This window comes from Athene noctua, chromosome 28 (genome assembly GCF_965140245.1).
Source record: "Athene noctua chromosome 28, bAthNoc1.hap1.1, whole genome shotgun sequence".
Taxonomy (NCBI): domain Eukaryota; kingdom Metazoa; phylum Chordata; class Aves; order Strigiformes; family Strigidae; genus Athene; species Athene noctua.
Window position 1 is genome coordinate 2,752,145 of NC_134064.1, and position 20,391 is coordinate 2,772,535.

The window sequence follows — 20,391 nt, forward strand, 5'->3', positions numbered from 1 at the left end:
ACTTTGTCCCGTTTCTAAGCACCGACAGGGAGCTGCTCCAGACACGGGTTCAGGATGGAGCTGTGGGACCGCTCTGTGTCAAGATCACCGCCCTCCCCTTCGAAACAGCTGTCAGCTGGCAAGAGCCAAAGCTGTGATTACTGGCAAACTGCTCACGATGAGTAAACCTGACCGGAAGTCTGAGACTAGCTCTGAAAAACAAGAAGTGTTCAGATACATTCAGACACACAGAAATAAAGGCCTTGCCTGTGCAGCTGAGCACTAATGGATCTAGCCAGGAGAGGGCTGTAGAGTACACGGACTTTGGTGCCTGCTAGCTTACAGACTCTGGCATTTCAGGAAAGCCAACCAAAGCGGTCTCGTACCTGCTCTGACGCAATGAACATTAATGAGCAAAAATAGTTGTTGCCCACTTGGACCGTTTCTGTGCTTGAGCACAAGCAGCAGCGATGGAGCGTAAATGAAAAGAACCAGGTTCAAAGAAGCCTGCTGGAAAATAAAATCTGCTCTGTGAGCTAGATTTTTGAAAACCGAAGGAGCTGCTGTTAGAAATATCTGCAGCTCACGTCAACAAGAGACAACATGCTTGAGCAACCTCTCAACCAGCCAAGCACGAGCCAAACGGTTTCCAGCTACTCTGATATTTTTTGAACTTGTTCTTCCGTTTGGGAAAGGTTAACTCCGGTGTGTCAGAAAGCATCAGTACAAAGGTAACTCGCTCAACTTTTTCAGAGTGTGGTGTTACTTTGGTGCATTACTGGCGTGGTGGAATGTGGGGCTGCAATGTTCACAACCTTCTCAGCGGGGTCTTTGGTGAGTCTATAGGGGTTGCAGCCACTTAGAACAAACGCCCAGCCCAGTTCATCTGTAAGATCCAGGCGATATCACGACCTGATCCCTAACTACACAAGGGTGAAACAGACTGGGAGAAGAAATACAAAGAGATAAATAAGTCTCTCATCATCCAAAATCTGTTGTTTATTTGCAGTGCCTAGAGGCCTCGACAAAAACTGAAACTGCACTGTGGTAACCAATGCTCATGTGTTTAGTAAGAGTCCTTGCCCTGAAGAGCTTGTACTCCAGACAGGCGTGACAGATGAAGGGTGGGAGAAAGGAAAACAGCAAACAAGAAAAAGATCTCTAAACTGATGCACAGATTGAGGGACAGATTTTTCCACGAGCTAAATACATGAATACATATCTTTTATCCCTAAATGACTTCCCTTATCATGTGGCCACGGTGACTGTGTATGTGTTTGTAAGCGATACAGCCCAGCATGAGCAAATCTGCAAAGCACAAGAGTTGGTGTTGAGTACACATTGCCCACAATATACACATTTCAAGGGATTTACATCAAACTAGCTCCAGTCTGGTCCCATAAACTCTCAGAGCTGATCCAGCTTACCTTCACCTCCAATGGATTCAGGCTCTGTTCTCTCTGACTGGCTCTGGGATGTTCACTGGAGCACATTAAGTGGGGACAGTCTCAAACCCACATGAAAAGCACGATTCTGATCTGAGCTAAGCCACCAATGTAAACGCATCCTTTGGGAGCCAGGGATGTGATTCAGCTCCCGAGACAGCCCAACAGAACTCAGCCCTCCCAGTTTAAAGGTGTTTTGACTTTGACATCAGAGTTTAAGGGGATGCTACCAGGAGTTTGCCTACTACTCTTTTAAGAGTCCCCTTTACTTTCTCACAGTTTCTCACTCTTCTCCTTCACAGACAGAACTGAGGACTTGTGAAGATGGATGCTTAAGCAGGTCATGCTGGGCTTCTTCCTAGAGGCAGCACACAGGGATCTTGCTGCATCCCAGGACACGAGGAGAAGAGCTCTTTGGCAGAGCTCCTCTGAACTGGATCTGCAGCCCCCAAAACTGGCTCGGTGCTGATGATAAGCTGTGCAAACCAGAGACTTGCCTGTGTCTCTGGCGGTGTGCTGTGGCTGCCATCACCCTGAGGGCTGTCCAGACCCCTCTGCTCCTTTCCTGTCTCTTTACTCCAAACTAAAAAGAGAACAAAGGTGACATTGTGGCTCCAGGCCACAGCCTGTGCACTCCTCTGGTGAAGAGACAGAAAGAGGAAGGCTGAAAAAAATGATCCCACAGTAATTGCAGCAGGAAACATAAAAGATTGTGGAAAAGACATTGGATTTCTACTGCGCTAAGGCTTCTTTCTCAAGAACAGAGCACACTCTACATCGAGGGTTTTTGCTGCCATCAGCGAGCAGCGTGAAAACCCTGAATAAGCAGAAGGGGTCAGATCCAATGTGTACAGCTCACAGGGTCTTTGGAAAGCAAAGTAAATCAAAATATCTCTGAGAATGTTTTCATTCTCACCAGGGGGACTGGACAGGCTTCTGAAATACAGAGCACAATGTTTAAAGATACGGTCTTTATCTTTCATCTGCCCCAAAACAAGGATGAAGCAAATGAGGGATAGCGATAGGTGTATGAAGATGAATGTGGAATATGAGAAAGGCAATTTATCTCAATGATCTGAGCTCTGTAAAAAAGACCGTAGAGCACTGGCCATTCCTCCGCATCCTTTAACATTATACATAACAGTATTTTTCAGTCACTAACAGAATGGGTTCAAGAGATTCCCAGGTATTTCAGGAGCCAAATGACCGCCCATCCTCTTCAAACTTTATGTTTGGCAATCAGAAATAATTCAGACTGGCACGAAACGAGATCTCCTGCATACGTATCTTAGACAAAGTAAAACATGGACAATAATACTAATAAGCCACGACTCATAGCGAGCATTCTGCAGTCCCATCAGTGTTCACCCATCAGGTCTTTGCAAAATTTTAGAGTGTGTTTTTAGTCTGTCACATTTGTAAGCCATATCGTGGTAGCAACATGAACAAACATCAGTTGTTTGCCCTTGTGCTGCACCTTTCATCCAAGGACTCTGCAATCATTATTTAGATAAGTCTGGTGTTCCTGCTTTGAGATGAGCGGATATCATTACCCTCACTTTATAGATAAATAAACAGAGGTCAAAGAACTCCCCCAAGGCAATCCGGAGAGTTAAATACCTACATCAAAGGGTTTAACAAAGTCTGATATTGTTATTCCTACCAAAAAGACAAGGGAACAGAGACAAGAGTTGAAGCTGTTAGCCCAACATCAGATAACTGGCTCTGGATCTTTGGTCTCTAAGAAAACCCAATCTGAGAATTGCCTCCTAATTTAACAACTAGTATCAGATCTATCTAGAAACAGCCATAAAAATTTATTGCACCTTAATGCAACCCTGCGCTTGCTTATCGCTGTATTCTTCAAACAAAGCTGTTTGGGTTTCCTACATTAATTAAATATTTAGATGGGAGTTTCTGGCCATTGTTTCTCACTGTTTTGTGGCACTGCTGGCCTGCTGCCTCACTTCTGCAAGCACATTCCTTCCAGCCTCTTTCTGCTCTGCTGCACTTGCCCGTGGCCTTTGCTGTGAAGGAAGGTTCATGACAGTGCGACCCGTACGACCCAGCCCGTGGACGAGCTCCGACCCCTGACAGCTCCGGCTGTTTTCTCAGCTGTCTGTGCCGGTTGTCAGGACCCAGCAGCAGGAGAACCGGCCTTGCTGCTCACCCAGCATATTTAATAGAGATGTTACAAAGTTCCTGAATAATTATTTCATATATTTAATATTTGTGTATTTCCCTAATCCATGAATTTTCTACTGGACTTTTGGCTAGAGCTAATTGTAATTTAATACTTAGATACATGACTCTATTGTCTGACACAGTCCAAATACAAATTTAAGGGCCACACTGACAAAAGTCACACTAAGAGGAGCTTTAGAAGTTCAGAATCTTAAAACCTGGTCCTAGTGTTGCAGATCAAGGGCCATTAAATCAATTAGAGATGGTCTTCCATTTCAGAGAAGTGAAACTACTACATTCTTTCTGCAGCCCAATACACAGCCTTTTTTTTCCTCTCCATCAAATTCAACTGGCCTCATCCTTTACCAAATCAACAGGACTTGCCTATGAGGCGCCGTTAGTGTTGTGGTGATCAGCTCTTCCTTAACTACAGTCACACGCAGTGCCTAGCAGAGCGGGGCTGGGATCACTGTAAGGCTTACAGCATCTGCTATAATTCACTAATAATTACAATGCTTAACCTAAGGGACACAAACAATGAGATCCTTGGGAAAATTTGAGTCTTCTGGGTGCCACCTCAGTTTAAAAGATAAATACAGCCTTTTTCTTTGGCCCGTGTGCTCTCTCACTCATATAAACCAAACCAGGGGAAGGTTATTTAAGTATCCATTAGTTTCCCAGTAATTATGTTGTTCCCTTCCCTATTCTTTACCCTGGAATAAAGTACATGGACATGCATCGAAACTCAAAAGCAATCAGGAAGACCAACATATACAGCAATTATAACCAGCTATTCACTGCCTCCACACAATAGTGCTCCGAGGAAGAGCCCCCGAGCCCTCATCTCCTTGTTATAAACAAGCTACCAAAGCAAGACGAGCCACGGTGAATGATAGTAGCGCAAAGTACTGGTTGCCAGCTGGACAATGGTTGACATGGTTACCCTTTTCCTTTTTGTGCTACAGGTATGTAGTAAGTTCAGCTTCAAAACCTTACTACAACGTAACACAATGCAATGCAGTCTCTTCCTATTACCATGGAAGAAAAGAATGTGCCATTGACAGACTTCGGTGCCCTTTTAAAGCAGAACAGCTCCGACATCAAAGCTCACAGCACTCCTCTGCAATAGTTATTCACTGTGTCTTTGTGGTCAGGAACTAAAACATTTTTATGAAGTTCTAAGCGAAAAAATTATCTCCTGAAAATGAGTCTCTTGTAGTAAGTGCTGCAAATAATGAACAGCTGCACTGTTTCTTTTGGAAGGTGAAACGAAGGAAATGCAGTCTTAATGTGCATTTAAAGTAGGAACGGGTCAGTCTCCAAGATGTTTATTGGGCATAATGGAAACATTTAGTTGTCAGAGGAAACATTAAAAAAAAATGACAGAGTTAGGTAGGATGCATTATTTAAACACATATTTATCTATCAGAAAGAAAACAGCTGTGGATTAGAGAGGAGTGTGATCAACCATGGCTCAATTGTAGCCTCGACCATATGGTTTTTGTCTGACAAATCGGGGGACTATCTTTTCTTTTTCTTTTTTTTCTTTTTTTTTTTCTTCCTTTTGCAAGTAGGGCCCTAGGTATCACAATAGAAAAAGAAAACAATAAAGTACATCTATCCTCATAAAACGTCCTTTCATACAGGGCTCTGCTGCCGCTCCTTGACATGAGTGACAGTTCTCTCAGCATACCTGTTGCAGTGTGAATTTGTGCACTAACGGCGCGATGACAGTCCTTGCGCTCAGACCCTGCTGAAAGACTGACAGTCAGTCCCTGCAATCCCGTTATCCTTCCACCTTCTTTTAGAGGGAGTGGCCTTCATCCTTGTCCTTCACTATCGAGCTGGTAGATATTTCACTCCAAAACCCTTGGTTTCCAGGTCATTTCTGCAGAATTCTGCACTAGCACACTCCACCTGGCCTGCTCTACATAGATTAATGCTCCAACATTTTATTTTTTTTTTACACGCATCATTCAAGAGTCTGGGGAAAAAACCCCAAACACCCAAATCCTACTGCAAGTTAAGCCTTTTTTTTTTTTTTTTTTAAACAGAATAAAATATTAATAATTTATGTTCCCTTCACGATATATGCAGTTGCTAGAACTGCATGAATTTTGGAGACAAACAACAAAATAATAAACATTAGTTGCTAGAACTGCATGAATTTTGGAGACAAACAACAAAATAATAAACATTAGGAGCTGACACAGATTTAGGACAGAAGAGAACTGAAGGACCTGCACGCATAAAACACTTCACTTGTCTTCCAAGCATTCTCACACCAACTATTACTGCAGGCCAAATACTACACAAACCTTCTAACATGCAAATGCACGAAGCAGGAACTACAGGAAGACACGACAAAGCATGTTTGGGTCTGGTTTGGCTCTATACCAAGGCAGGGAAGGGGCAGTTAACCATCAACCACTACTAATTCATGTATATCCATGGAACTGCCTGGCTTGTTGGAGTTGTGGGTGCTTTGGTATGAAACCCTGTTTTGTTCCAGCTCAGAAAAGATGCTGGATCTGGTGCCGCACTGGAGCTCTGATCCCAGCCTGAGACCTTGGGGAGCTCAGGTAATACAAAACAATTAATTCTGGTCCTGTTGAAGACTAATAGGACCTTTGCAATCGATGCGGCTGGCTGCAGGATGCCCTCTCAGGCAAGAAAGAAGAACAAATTACTTTCCCCGTTCCTTTTTACGGAAATCAGACCTTTTGAGTAGTGGTAAATGAAATTATCAAGCCACAGTATCTTTTCTGTTCTGACAAGTTGTACTTTACCCAACCCAGATGTGAGGCAAAGTCCTCCTGCAACACCGCAACCTTCCTGCTTTCCTGGACATGAATATTCATTTGGTAAGTCATCTGAATGATGGGACACAAGAGAAATGTCTCTTCCCTCTTCCTCCCACCCGTGCATGTGCTCTCGGAAGCAAGTATTAACTGTAAATATATTTTTTATTAAAACAACAGCCACAAAACACATTCGGGGAAAACCTCATCCCATTCACCATTCACTGTGAAAACAAACTACTGCAAATCTCTCCTGTCCCCGACTCTCCCTTTGTATCTGTGTTTACCCAAGCCTGAGAGCACAGATATGCTAATATAATTAGTACAGTTATGGAATCATTATTGTGTTGTCTAGCAAACTAACTCCATGGCAATTTTAGGCTGTGCTGGATTATTTCGATTAAATAAATCTCTAGGTCAATGTAGGCACTATGTAGAGTCCATAGCAAGATTATGACTCCATTTTCTCCAACCCTACAGAAAATACAGTTCTGTCCCCAAAGAGTTGATGTGCTAGAAGGCTACAGTAAGATTCTTGTGATTTTGAGAGACCAGTGAACTGAGACATTATGACAGCAAGGACCTTGTTTTATAGAACTGTAACCAGCTGAAATTTATTTTCAGACGTTTCCGCTCGACTCGTTTTAGATTTTACAGGACTTTTTAATTGATCTGGATAAAATTATATTACCCCCTCCAGTACTGTGGAATCCTTCACTGGCTACTCTTGCAATAGCATTTTATAACGTTATAGATTTCATCCCATCTCCCCCTCAGTCATCTCCTTTCTGAGGTGTGGGATGTTCATTTACCAGCTCCTTCTGCAGAAGCCTTTTCATACCTTCCTATTGCTTTTCTGCCCCTGTTTCCAGTTTTACTAAATCTTCTTTGAGGTGGGGTGACCAGAACTTCAGGAAACACAGACAGCAAGTAGGATGGACTAGTAATGTTTTCTGGTTTATTCTCAATGCCTTTTGTCCATATATTTTTAACCGTTTATTTGCTCTTCTGATCACCACTGAGCTGTTTACAGAGAACTACGCACAGCGATTCCAACAGCTCCCTGAGTGGCAACTCTGACTTCTGTGTAGTTTTTAAGAGTCCTGTGGAAAAAAAAAATAATAAAAATCTTCTATTTGCTCCTGTTATTATTCAGTGACTGATATAAGCAGCAGACACCCCACAGCTGTTACCTTAACAGTTTCCCACTACAGCAGGCCTAAAAAGTCTGGGGTGAACACCATCTAGTCCTCGTAATTTGATGCCAATTATGTTGCTGATTTGTTCTAAAACCCCTGCTACTGATCCACCAGCCCCCAGTGCAGAACAACTTAAGCTTGATCCTGCATCAATAAAAGTTTCCCAGTTGCTCCAGGGAGTTGAGGATTCTTGTCTAGCTATTTCCATCAAACATCATTACTGATTTCCAGCTTGGATGGGATAGAGCGGTACATTTGGATGTATTTCATCCCACTTGAAGTTAGGTAATTTATTTATCTTTAAATAAAGGGAAGTAGCATCACTGAAGTAAATTGAGATATCACTTCTCGAAGCACACAGACCTGTTTCCACACATAAAATTAAACATGTGTTTATTAATTAACACAAACCAAGCTTTGACAGTACAACCTTTTGTGGCATTGAAAAACTGTTCGCATAATCCAATCCACGTAACAGCAGCAGCTCCTTGGCATAGTGTAATGAAGGGCATTTGTCTCCTCAACACTTAAGCCTACGGAGATAAGGGAAACAAGAGCTTTTTGCACTCCGGGTTGCACTAACAGGAATTCTCTTCACTCATTGTCACGAGAAAGCGATGGCTACTACTACCTCCACTTCCCAGAGCTGATGAAAGAAGGTGAGAAAAGTCCCTGTTCTCAAAAAAACTCGGTGTCATTTAATCTCAAACTGCTAGTTATTTGTTCCCCTTAAGGAAAAGCCATTACTTTAGATTCATCCTTAAAAAGTAATACCAGCTTTACAGTTTTTTTGGGTGAAGATGTATTTCTTTATTTCCCCTGTCCCACTTCCATATTTTCAAACCATCCAGGCGGCTTGGAAATTTTGAAATTATTACTTTTTTTTAAATTATCACCTATTTTAAAATTATTACCTTTTTTGAAACGATTACCTATTTTTAAATTATTACCTTTCTTTCCTTTTTCATTTAGCAGCTCAGTGTCAAGCATTAATAAACCAAGAAGCTTTGTTGCTTGATTGTTTTTAAACCGTCTTTATAAAAAACTGAGTTTTCCATCACGGAAACTTTCAAGATCTGTTGGTTTCAGGAAGATGGAAAGCAAAAATATCTTACGCATTTGCAGGTTTGTGTCCCTTGTATAAAATCCTATCAGTTCCAACTTTTTCAAACTTAATGTTTTGGGGAGAAAACTCTTGAGAAGTGCTTTAGAGGCCTGTAGCAGATTTTGCTGCTGGCAGATTATGGTGGCAAAAGCAGAAACGACACTGGGGATGCCTACTATTTCAGGCTATGTTTCCAGAGGTTGGTTGTTTTTTATTTTACTGAACTTTTTAAAAAGTCACAAGTAAAACATTGAGAACTAAGATATTTAGCTGTCTAAAGCTGGAAATGGATTCATCCAGTGACTTTCAGAACTGCTTTGAGAGATGACAATTGTTGAAAATTAAGCAAGTTGGGCCCTAGCCTTCTGAAACACTTCTGTAAAACCCACCAATCACTTCTCTAATATCTTGAAGCCACCTGAAAGCCTTTGGAAGTCTGGTTCCAATGTTACAAAATCCCAGAACCCTCTGGGTTGGAAAAGCCCTTGCAGCTCCTCCAGCCCAACCATGACCCTCCCCCTGACCGTTCCCAACTCCCCCAGATCCCTCAGCGCTGGCTCAGCCCGAATCTCCAACCCCTCCAGGGATCCCGGGGACTCCCCCCTGCCCTGGGCAGCCCATTCCAACGCCCAACAGCCCCTTCTGCACAGAAATCCTTCCTCAGAGCCAGTCTAAAAGTGCTTAAAGAGGGGAGGCAATTCAGATGAATTTTTTAAAACTTATTAGAAGCGAGATTGTGCCCTGCTGTTCTCCAAATGTGTAGCGCAGAGTCCCCTGCAGAAGGAGAAGCTGGACCCCTTCTAGATTACCGAGATGTCTCCAGTGCTTCCAATAAAACCAGCTGAGAAACTAAACTTAATGGTAAGCAGACTTCTTGGCAAGACCACGCAGTGTGAATGCCCTCGGACAGTACGGTGAGGCTTTCTTTTGTAGACATCAACCCAATGATTGCAACTGCGCCAAACCCTGCTCAAACATCCATATGAAATTAACTGCAACTCTTCGATGTGTCCCCAGAGCTGTTTGCTTAACAGGAATTTCTTTGAACACGAAGCATCTTTAATGATTCTATCAAATCCATGTTAACAGCTTGGGGGTGTATAGCCATTTACTCGAGCATCAGAAATGCCTGTCTTAGAGCTTCAGCACAAATATGTCTGGTTTTTTCATTCTCAGCAAGGTTGTTCTGTTTAGCTTGGATCTCATCATAACTCATCTGTACTCAATTGTATTAGAAACAGCAATAACAGCCTTAAATCCTTTACCTTTACCAAATCTCCGAAACTAAAAACAAGTAACTGAGCCGGTTTCCATATAAATATGTAAAAGTTATGCATATTACTCTCTATACACACAAGCAGAAGTAAGGATATGGGGCTCATACTCCTTTTAGTTATGCTAATTCTGTTAATGCCTGTAGATTTACTCCTGATTTATATTGGTATAACTAACCAGAGGATCATGACGCACATTTCCATGTGTGCAGGGAAAACTGCAAACAGCATTAGCTCACGTAACTGAATACAGAATTCATAATTTTGTACCTTAAAACTATTTTTAACTGTGCTGTACATCACCGAATCTAACAGCAAGCTGATGTTTAAGGAGGGATTGAAGCACAGTTGCCAAGTAGCTGAGCTATTATCTTCAAAAGCAAGCTTGACCCCACTGGGTTTAGCTCATTTCCACCAACTGTTTGCTTCTTACAAAAATCTGCTTCCCATTAATTTGTGTTCTTTTGATGTTATCAAATCGCACAGCGAACCCAAAACACCCAGCTGTCCTTAATCACCTTTAACCTCTACATTCCCATGGCCTTCTCCTATCCCCTTCCCACCTCTGTATCCTCAGATTATCACTCTCCTCTGTCCTTTGTCCCACAACTGTCTTTTGGAAAGTCTTGAATCCAGAACTTGAGAGCAAGGTTTCTACTTTTTTTCTAAACTCTTTCCAGTCCTTAGACAAGGTTTGATTCAAACTCAAGAACAAACCAAAAATGAGCAAAGTAACTCCAGCCCCAGCCCTCTAAACAACTCTGGAAAGAGTGTTTAGGCTTGAGACTAATATAGATAGGCAGAATTTAACGCAAGTGGAACAGAACTAATTTGAAGACTTTCCAAAATTTGATATCCATCGATACTGCACTTTTCAATATGCCACATCCAGCAATAGCCCCAGAAGAGCACAGGGAAAAGCAAACTTGTTTCTGACAGCAATTGGAAGCTAGAATGCTTACTCTGAGAAACTCTTCTTGCTGACACCACCAGAAGATCTGTCCACTCTAAGGATGAATGCATCTCCCAAGAATACATTTCAACTCACTGAAACCAAGACGCTGCAACTCCCCTGGCACCATATTTTCTCATCTTTTTGTCACTGATATTTCTGCTGTCTCTTCTGTGTGGCAGCACTGCCTCACAGCTTGAACAACGCCCAAAGGAAAACCAGTCCTCTCTTTCCTACGAAGTGATGGGGAGGGGGAAGGAGTTACACAGGTTGCACCTGCCAGTTACTCAGTTTGACAGAGATTTAACCTAGAGCGTTGGATTCCTTAGCTAAGAAATGAAAGCTCTCTCAACTAAAAAAAAAAAAAACCACCAACTTTGGCTGGAAAATGAGCTGCATAAATGAGGCAAAACACTACTAATTTGGTGCTGTCAAAGTTTTACTGTACATTTCCAAGTAATTTTTCCTCTTCTGTAGCTAAAGCTGGAAAGTAAACAGTTCCTTACATCTATCTTTAGTTCATTTTAATATATAGATGGGAAATAGATTTATGTTTTTCAGGAAATAAAAACAAACTAGACACCCATTACCACCTATGGAAAAGTTACCAACGCCATTAGTAACTCACAGACTCTTCCACATAAATACGACCAGCACAGAAAAGCTTGCAGTAAAATTATTTTTGGAATTTCAGAATTAGATTTTCAGAACTCCCGTTCAACAAAAGCGAGTGTGACGAAATTTCTTAGGGAATTACTTGAAAATTCAAAGGAATTTTGAATCAGAGTTTGCGTTCAAAACCATTAAAGTGATTAGCAATTCCTGCCTAAGTCTGGAACTGTCTCCGACTCGATGCCTGTTCTGGGAGCAGCACAATGAGCCGTTCTAAGCGTCAGGCACAAAAGAGATTACGACAACCATCTTACAGATGTCAGGACCACATCACAGAATCCGAAATCAAAGATAAGAAACCACGACATTCTCCTACCAATGAGGAATTGTTCTCTAGGGTATATTAACAAGGATGATAAGCCCCCGTCTCCAGGCGAGTGTGGCCTCATTCATAGAGTTTCCTACACGCAGGTGCCCAGACCCTTCTCCAAACACAGGCTCTCACTGGGATTACCTGATTTGTGATTGTCTTGAAAAAAGAATGATGTGAAGGCTTTCCTTTATACCCAGCCAAGAATATTCTGTAGTGCATAAACAGTCAGATGAAGTTGAAGAAGGTTATCTTCAACTGTTCTGCACCCTTGATTGTTTTTCAGTAGTTAAGACAAAGTACTACATTCCTGCTATGGAGTCATCAGCCTTTTGACGCCTGTTTGCCTGTTTAACAACGGTTGGATCAGTGATGTTACAGAGGCAACAAATGTAAAAAATGCTGCTCCTCTCCAGACCAACTCCTGAGGAAAGTGTTTTTACATTCAGGTTTATGCCAACAGAAGCAAATAACACACTTTACAGAGATGCAGCAAAGACATGTAGAGGAAGAACAAAACCCAAGTACAATTAAGGAAACCAGCATGAGACCTTAACTTATGGAAAGCATCACTAAGTGAAACAGCAGCAGCCGAACAGAAACACAGCGTCGAGTACAGCAAGAAGTATCGGACAATCTGTTAGCGAGCTAATTTCATTCTGTTCACAGGAAGGGAAAATGACACCGAGCGCACAAGGCTCCTGCCCTGCGAGGCGCGTGCGGGTGACTCCGGGGAGATATAAATCCATTCCACTCCCAGGCACTGCAGGAGCTAATGAAGTCAAATGGAGACCATCGGGACAAGTTTTCTCTTGCTGTTGCAGGCTCCTGCCACTCTCTGCTACACCAACGCCGTGCAGTCGGCTCTGCGGTCTTCTGTTGGCAATGCTGCAGCATGTGGAAGCAATAGGACTTTTCCCAGTGGACTTCAGCTCCATCTGTGTCAGTCCCTCACTGCTGCAGCGAACTAAATGGCACTTAATAATAAAAGAGCTGTGCTTTCATTCTTTTAAGTGAACCCTCTCACATTCATCTGCTCCCTAGTTTTTAGCTCCAAGTGCCTTTACAAACTCAGAAAAAAGAGACAAAAAAAATTAAAGACCAGTAAAGACATCAAGACCAATATCCTCTACAGGAATTGCTGACTGTGAGTGCCCAAGTTGAGATGGTTAAAAAGGGGTCTGATTTTCAGAAAATTGATATTCATTTCTCTCAGCCAGAGAGAAATGCTTCTGTTGTACAGCTGGTAACGCAGATCCCAATTCTCTAGTTACTGCCACAAATTTAACCCATGAACTTTTTATCTACTGGTCAGGAGGAGCTCTCCAGTGACTTAGGTAGTTCCTTAGCAGTCTTGCAGAGACCGGGTAAGAAAATAATTTCTAGAATTAAAACAACCTAGACAGTTTAAAAAGGAACACTGATCTTAGCTTCTTATTTAAAACACACCCTTTTCAAATACAGAATTCCTTAAATAATAGTAAGTACATTTTAAGGTTTCTATTTAAATTTCTCTGATTTGAAGAATAGTTTCTAATGGCAACACTAGCTAGAAATCGCGACCGGGACCTGGGAGACCTGCCTTGTGTCTCAGGCTTGCTAGGTATCTCTGGACAGATCAGTTCTTTCGTAGCTTCTTCAGTTCTGAGATTTTCAAAACAGCACAATTTTCGACTGAGTGCTTTGGGATATACCGGTGAAAAGAGCCAGATACTGCGATCACTCTTAGTCAATCTGAGAAAAGCACATCAAACATCCTCATTGTTTATTTATGTGTTTTGTTTTTTTTTTTCTACAGACACCCCCCAGCCTTCTTCAGCTGCTATTTCCAATGTGACGGTATGAGCAGATGTGGGCTGGGACAACCTGCTCAGGATCATCCCGTACCAGACACAGCTGAGCCTCGGAGCAGCTACTCTGGAATACACGAGAGAAACACCCGGGAGAGCCCCTGGAGAGGCAGCGACAGCACCGAGCTGCCCCGCGGAGCCCAGGCAACCGGCCGTCCACATCGTGCTTCCACATGCGACGCACCAAGTAACTCGGCTGTATATTCCATGCTCCATTTAATTCCATTCCCTTTATTTAATTGATTGCAACAACAGCACTTAATAATGGCTTTATACTAAAACGTGATTTTTTTTCACATGAATAACAGATATTGCTGGGCTCGAAGACAATGAAATAATGAACTGGACTCTCCCAAATTCATCCCACTGACCCAGGAACATTACCATTTCTAAAACCAACTATTTGTATTATTCTTGCTTTGCTCTGTATCAGTGGAGTAGGGGAGAGGGATGGAGAGAGGACAGGGGGACAGCTTTGGAGTTCATCCACACCAATATTTCAGGGTTCTTCTGCAGCCACTAAATTGAGAAACCTTCTTGAACTACCTAAAGCCCAGGCACCGGTTACTGCAAAACCTGCCAACGTCGGGTGACTCTGCAACAGGAGGGGTGTCAGTACACGATACGTTTATATGCATTTATAGAATGCACATTTTCTGTTTTAAGAAGCTCACCAGCTATCTGAAGGAAGCAAGACCTTCGTTTCAGTGTCTATCTGAATGAGAGTAACTCTAGGAATACCGGGGTCACTGGCATCACACTCCAGCTACCCCTGAGGGCAAATAACCACTAACTGCTTGTAAAACTTCGGAAGATGCACAACATCCGTGTGCAGTGGCACGTATCGACCAGAAGAACTGATCTGCTGGGAGCCCCCAGCCAGCAGCAAGGGCTTCCTGGAGACTGATATTCATGCAACAGGCATATCCCCCTACACAACAATGGCTTTTCAATGAACAAGCTACCAACCAACAACCACTTTGAGTATAATTAAGTAATTAATTATATTTTCTAATCTATTAAGCCTTGATTGCTTATCAAAGCATTCAGCTGGATCATTTTCCTCTTGTCATTTCCAATTAATTTTGCCTTTATTTTTTTTAAGCAAAGGAAGAAGTCTCTCACACTTCACAGGGAATGGGGGCTTCAGTGGAGCAGAAAGAGTAGTTGTTGTTTTTCTCAAACTATACCTTACTAACAAACGATGATGTGTACATGATTCCACACAGGTAGAGCACCTGATTGCTAGGAAGTATGAAGTGCTTATCTTTCGCATTACTGAAAAACTCATAAAGCCAGTAATGCCTTTATGGTTTTAATAATCCCTGTAGCTATGCAGTTGCATTCACCGTAGTGCAGGATTAAACACAGCAGCATGGGGTAATTAGCGCAATCAGGAATTAAACTCATCTGGCATCACATCTGCAAATCAATACAGACTGGTATGTAATGTTTGTAAGTGCTAACTAACAAAAATAAAAAATACCAAGACATTCTTAAACGGCTGAAACTTGCACAGCTCCATCAAAAGCCGTGGGACACTCTGCTTCAGAAGAACTGGAAATCCAGCCCATGTTTCACAGCCTTGACTGTTAAAAATGAGTATGTAAAGTGTGTAAGTATGAGTATGTAAAAATGAGTATGTTTTAGCACAAAATACCCCCTCCCAATTTGTTCTGGGACTTTAATTAAGAACAGAAAATCGGTGGATATCCAATAAGGAGGAAGAAAAGCTTGGTTGGTGCAGACCCCTATCATGCTGGGGAAGGAATTGCTTGGGAGAAAGCCCAACCAACCAACAAGATGTTCCCTAGGTTAGTGTCATAAGGTGGAATTTATCTGGTCTAACAATACACCTTGCTCTGTTATGTTTGATCTCACAGAGAGAAAAAAAAAAATAAAAAAATTCAACAGCAACAGAGACCAAAGACATCAGTTTTATATTCGTGTTGCAGGTGACTAAAACCCCCTCGAACAGTGGCCCTTGAATATTCACAACGGCAAAAAGCAAGAGGAGGACAAGTTTTCCCGTGATGACACCAGCTCCTCATGAACATTACTGTGGGTACAGCACTCTTCCTTCTCAGTGAAACAGTCAGAACTTCTAAGGATTAGGACTTCACCTCTGGGAAGAACTCGGAAGCACACAGTTCGCAAGGCAGCGCAGTCTCTTGGGAAGGGTCTGAAGCCCAGTTTCAGATTCTCTTACATCACCTTCATTTGAATTAGCAGCAAATTACAAGCCTCTTTGCATGTAGTCAGCTATTAAATTAATAAAAGGTAAATGAAGCAGGTTTCCTTCTCCTTGCTGCTTGTCCAGCTGGATCAGGAACACTTTCACATTACGTACAATCCATGGAAGCAGACAACTGATTACCTGGTCCCTTGTGGGCACATAATCCAGCCCTAATAAACAGCACAGCCACAAATGAGGTGCTCTGGTTTACGTAAAGAAGTATCCACAATGTACTACATATAAAATATATAGCGTGTGTGATACAGAAATTATAATCTCAAATAAATATGATGTATAAATACACGTTTGTCATCACAGCGTAAGAAAGAGCGATCCCTGTGTGAAAGAAGATGTAAAACATAGTGATGAGAGGGGAATTTATCCCCGATGAAAGAGGATAACCTCTCTTATATTGGTATGGATCCAATCATCACTGCTGACTGTGTTGTGAAAGCAAAAGATGTGGTTTGTCTTGTTATTTTTTTCCTGATGAGTGATGCCAGGATTTCCAGGGCACATGTAGGAGTAGGGATGATGCCACATTTCCTGCCAGCCACGGAGCTCTGACAGTTCACTCTTTTTACGCAGTTTGTGGAATCACATGTTCCCAGTTCAGCTCTAGGATTTTTTTTCCTCAGGACACTGCAATCGTTCATCCTTTCTTGCAGTTGTAAAGGTCTCTGCAAAGCTAACACGATGTGTTAGAGCACAGAAGATTTCTTCACTGGGCAAGGTGGTTAAAGTTACACTGAAGCTGAGAGAACAGGACTGGAAAAGTACCCAGCTGGGTACTGATACATCTCATATAAAGTACAGTCAAACGGAATAAACCAGACAAAATTAACTGCATTCACTTCTGAGGATAATGATTTGAAAAGATGCTTCATAAAATAAAATGTAATGCTAATTATGCTTTTATGGAACGTGACTATTTAGCCTTACTAGCTGTAGGGAGTGGACCATCAAAGCTAACACTCGCTGAAGACACAAGCTGTATTCCAAACCTGTGCTTTTCAAACTTTTTCAGCTTGGCTGCTATCAACCCTGATGCACCACTGTGCAATACTTACAACGTCTCCGCTAAGTTTGTAAACTTTACTACCTACATGATCCCATGAACCACTTAGAGAAACTGCCTTGGTAGATGCAAATTTTCCATCCAGACCGACCATTTCTATTGCTTAGCTGATGGCCTTGAGCACTCCATGAAGAAAAACAACTGGGCAAAAAATACAGAAGAGGGAGAACTTAAAACATTTTGCCAGGACAACTTTCTATTGAAAAACACTGTTTCTGCAAAAATCAAAGCCTTTCATAAGAATGTATTGGTTCAGATTAATTTCTTAATCAGTAAAACTCAGAAATTTATTTCAATTACATTGTTTTTTAATATATATTAGGAAAAAAATATACTTCTATTGGCTTTCTTGATATATTAACTGAATAAAAAATTCAGAAAATAATCTTGCAAAAATATTATCCACAGGAAGAGATTTCAGCCATCCTAGATAAAGTTCCTCATGTCTCAAAACTGGGACTTTTCCATTGAGCTCATGAGCTCAGTGTAAAGGGTTGTGCCATAGTTTAGGCTCACAAGAAACCCAGAATGCTTTTAGCTTCAATTAAGAGTAGCTGAGAGATTGTGAGAAATGGAAATTTAAAGGGATTCTCAGTGAAGTGACTGATGTCTCCAAGACTCACATTCTGATTTAAGTCACAGAGAGTATCTGAGAGGCAGGAACCTATATGGTTTAGCCTGAAAAACCAAAAGTCTGCCCTTCTCCGAGGACCTGAATTTTACCTCAGTTATAGGAGCAAATGGGGTCAACACTCACTAGAACTGTGTCTGGAGACCTTGGGAAGATGTTCAGCGTCTGCCAGAGTGTCTCTGAGCAATGCTTTCTGCACCTGTTTCAAATTTAAGTCCAGTCTTAAACCTTGTCTTCTACAAGAGCCTCTTACTTGCAGCTTTCATGATTTTGGGCACATGCCATTACCTTTCCTTTCCAAATGTAATAAAAATGATATTGTTCAAGCTGAAGAACTTAACGGCTATTTTGCCTTTTTTGGACCTGTAGCTTATGTATAGGTATGTCGGGGCTTGCTGCAAATACAGTTTGAGATGCGTGCATGTGTGTTTCCTTCCTGGATATTTATTCATATTTCACAGCATGATTTACACAGAATACAAGCCAGTTACTTAAAGATCTTGAAAGACTTAAAGGTATTGAAAATAAGTGGAAGAATTGGACCCTGTTATCATTACTGTGAGACAATGAAGGCTTGTCAGGCAAGGAGTTTATCTGCTCAGCTAAAGATGGGTTTGACCCTCCTTGCTATGCCAATGCTCCAGAAATGCTCATACTGGGCTGGGGAGGAGGGGAACAGGAGTGGGATGGGATGGGCTGACAACACACATGGTAGAAATTACCTGTATATTGAAGGAATTGCCCTCCCTTCTTTGTTCTTGTCTTTCTTTCTAAAAAACCCAAGTGGACAATCAGCCCTGAAAACTAGTTAAAATAAGGCAGAGTATCTATCTTCTCTACATCACAAACACAGTCCAAGACACCTGACTGCAACGTAACGCACCAACAGCTCCAGACAAAGATTTCAACGAGAACCATTTTCTGCTCTAAATAGTCCATTATGCTTCCTTAATGAACCTATTTATTTTTATGTATTATAGGTTTTTTTTTTATATTAATTAATGCATTATACATGGTACTATAAGATCTAAACCCCTTGAATTAAGACTTAAGCAAAGTCATACTCTCCCCACTTCGCTGTGGGCTTCAAGCAGGGTCCTTCAAGACAGGCGAAGCCCACGGATAAACTAGTTCCAGGCCACAGCTTCTCCAAGAGATACAATCACTCGCCAGAGATAAAGGCAAGAAGGGACAGACCCCAGTTTGCACAAGATCATTTTCTCATTTCAGAGCTCTGATGAGGCTAACAGATGCACGTGCACACCCAGCGATGAGGCAGGATGAAAGCGTTTTATTGGGTCAGCGTGCTGGCAAGGAGAGCAGCACAGAAAAATCAATGGTGTGCTGGTAAACAGAAGGGCTCTTTGCTCTCCTTACCTGGCAAAAAAGATTATCCCATTTGGACATCTGGTAACTGCCCACCCCTCCTCTCCTTCCCCCCCAAATAGATTTCCTTTTAGGAGTCTCAGATCTCGCACATGGGAACAATCTTTCCCCTTAAGTGACAGTTACATGTTGGCTATTAATGACACAGAGATTAGCCCCATGCCATTCCCGTGCTAAAGAAAGGGATGTAGAATACATAATTCTTTTAAATTGCTGCTTCTAGGATCAACGGTGGAAACTTAACAATCACAACAGAAAACTTCCTTAAGAAAAATAATCAAATCTATGTCTGAGATTCAGCTTGGTGGAGAAATTCATTTCTCTGTCAATAACAGAACAAACAGGGTTTCTCATCCTTCTCCTTGGGTACTGAAAGTCATTCATTTAAAAATAGATATATAGATGTATTGCCATTTTCGACTGCTGAAACAATGCACTAGACAGACAGTTAACTGCCTCTGGATAGTAAATAAATTTCCTGCCTTATTGAGTGAGGTGAATACAAAGAGATGAAGCACTAAATCCTGCCCATGGCACGCCATCTCTATCTTAGGTTGTCATGCCAGCAAAAATTATATCTAACTTGGTCCAAGTAAATTCTACCTCAGAAACATTCTTATTAAATACATTGGGGAAGATTCGTGTCTCTGTTACATCTGCATGAATCTCTTAAGCACAGGTCTGTATCCAGAGTTTAAGATGGTGACAGCACGATTCTAGAGAGGAGAATTTCATCTGAAGTCCTGAGTAGCTTTGAACAAGCACTTCAGCATCAGAGAGAATCGGCATGAGCAACTCCTGCTGTATCACTTGAATTCTCCTAGGTCACTCTACGAGAGGAAGCAGTTTTAAAAATGTGGTTTCAAAGAGATATAATCCTAAGTGCACTAAATAAATCATAATCGCTTTAATACCTGGTATGTCCCTCCACAGATTCATTCCATTAACTCCTTCCATCCTCAACATCTACAAGCCTGGTGTACTTATTGTAGCACCAGTTTGCTGCCAGGCACACACGAGACTCACAGCTACCTGGACTACAAGTATAAAGTAAACCCTGAAAACGGTGAGAAATGACCAATTGTAGAATTTTAGATAGCTGCAAAATAGAACAAGTCCATACGCAAGTGCATCCAGTTGTTGGAACCAAACACGTTCCTCTCCTCCTCACCACAACCCGTGTCCCATACCGTTGCTCCAGTACAGCTTTAAAAGGTGTAATCTCTTGTGGTTATTTTTTTTTTCCTTAAAAATACCCTGAGTTTATATATATATATATATATATATAT

General features: G+C 41.8%; 1 protein-coding gene across 4 annotated transcripts in view; it reads right to left on the minus strand.

The window, feature by feature from the left end:
- The window catches only part of LRRTM4 (leucine rich repeat transmembrane neuronal 4), a 227,540-nt gene that overhangs the window by 14,289 nt on the left and 192,860 nt on the right, over positions 1-20,391 (minus strand). The gene's annotated exons all lie outside the window — the stretch shown is intronic.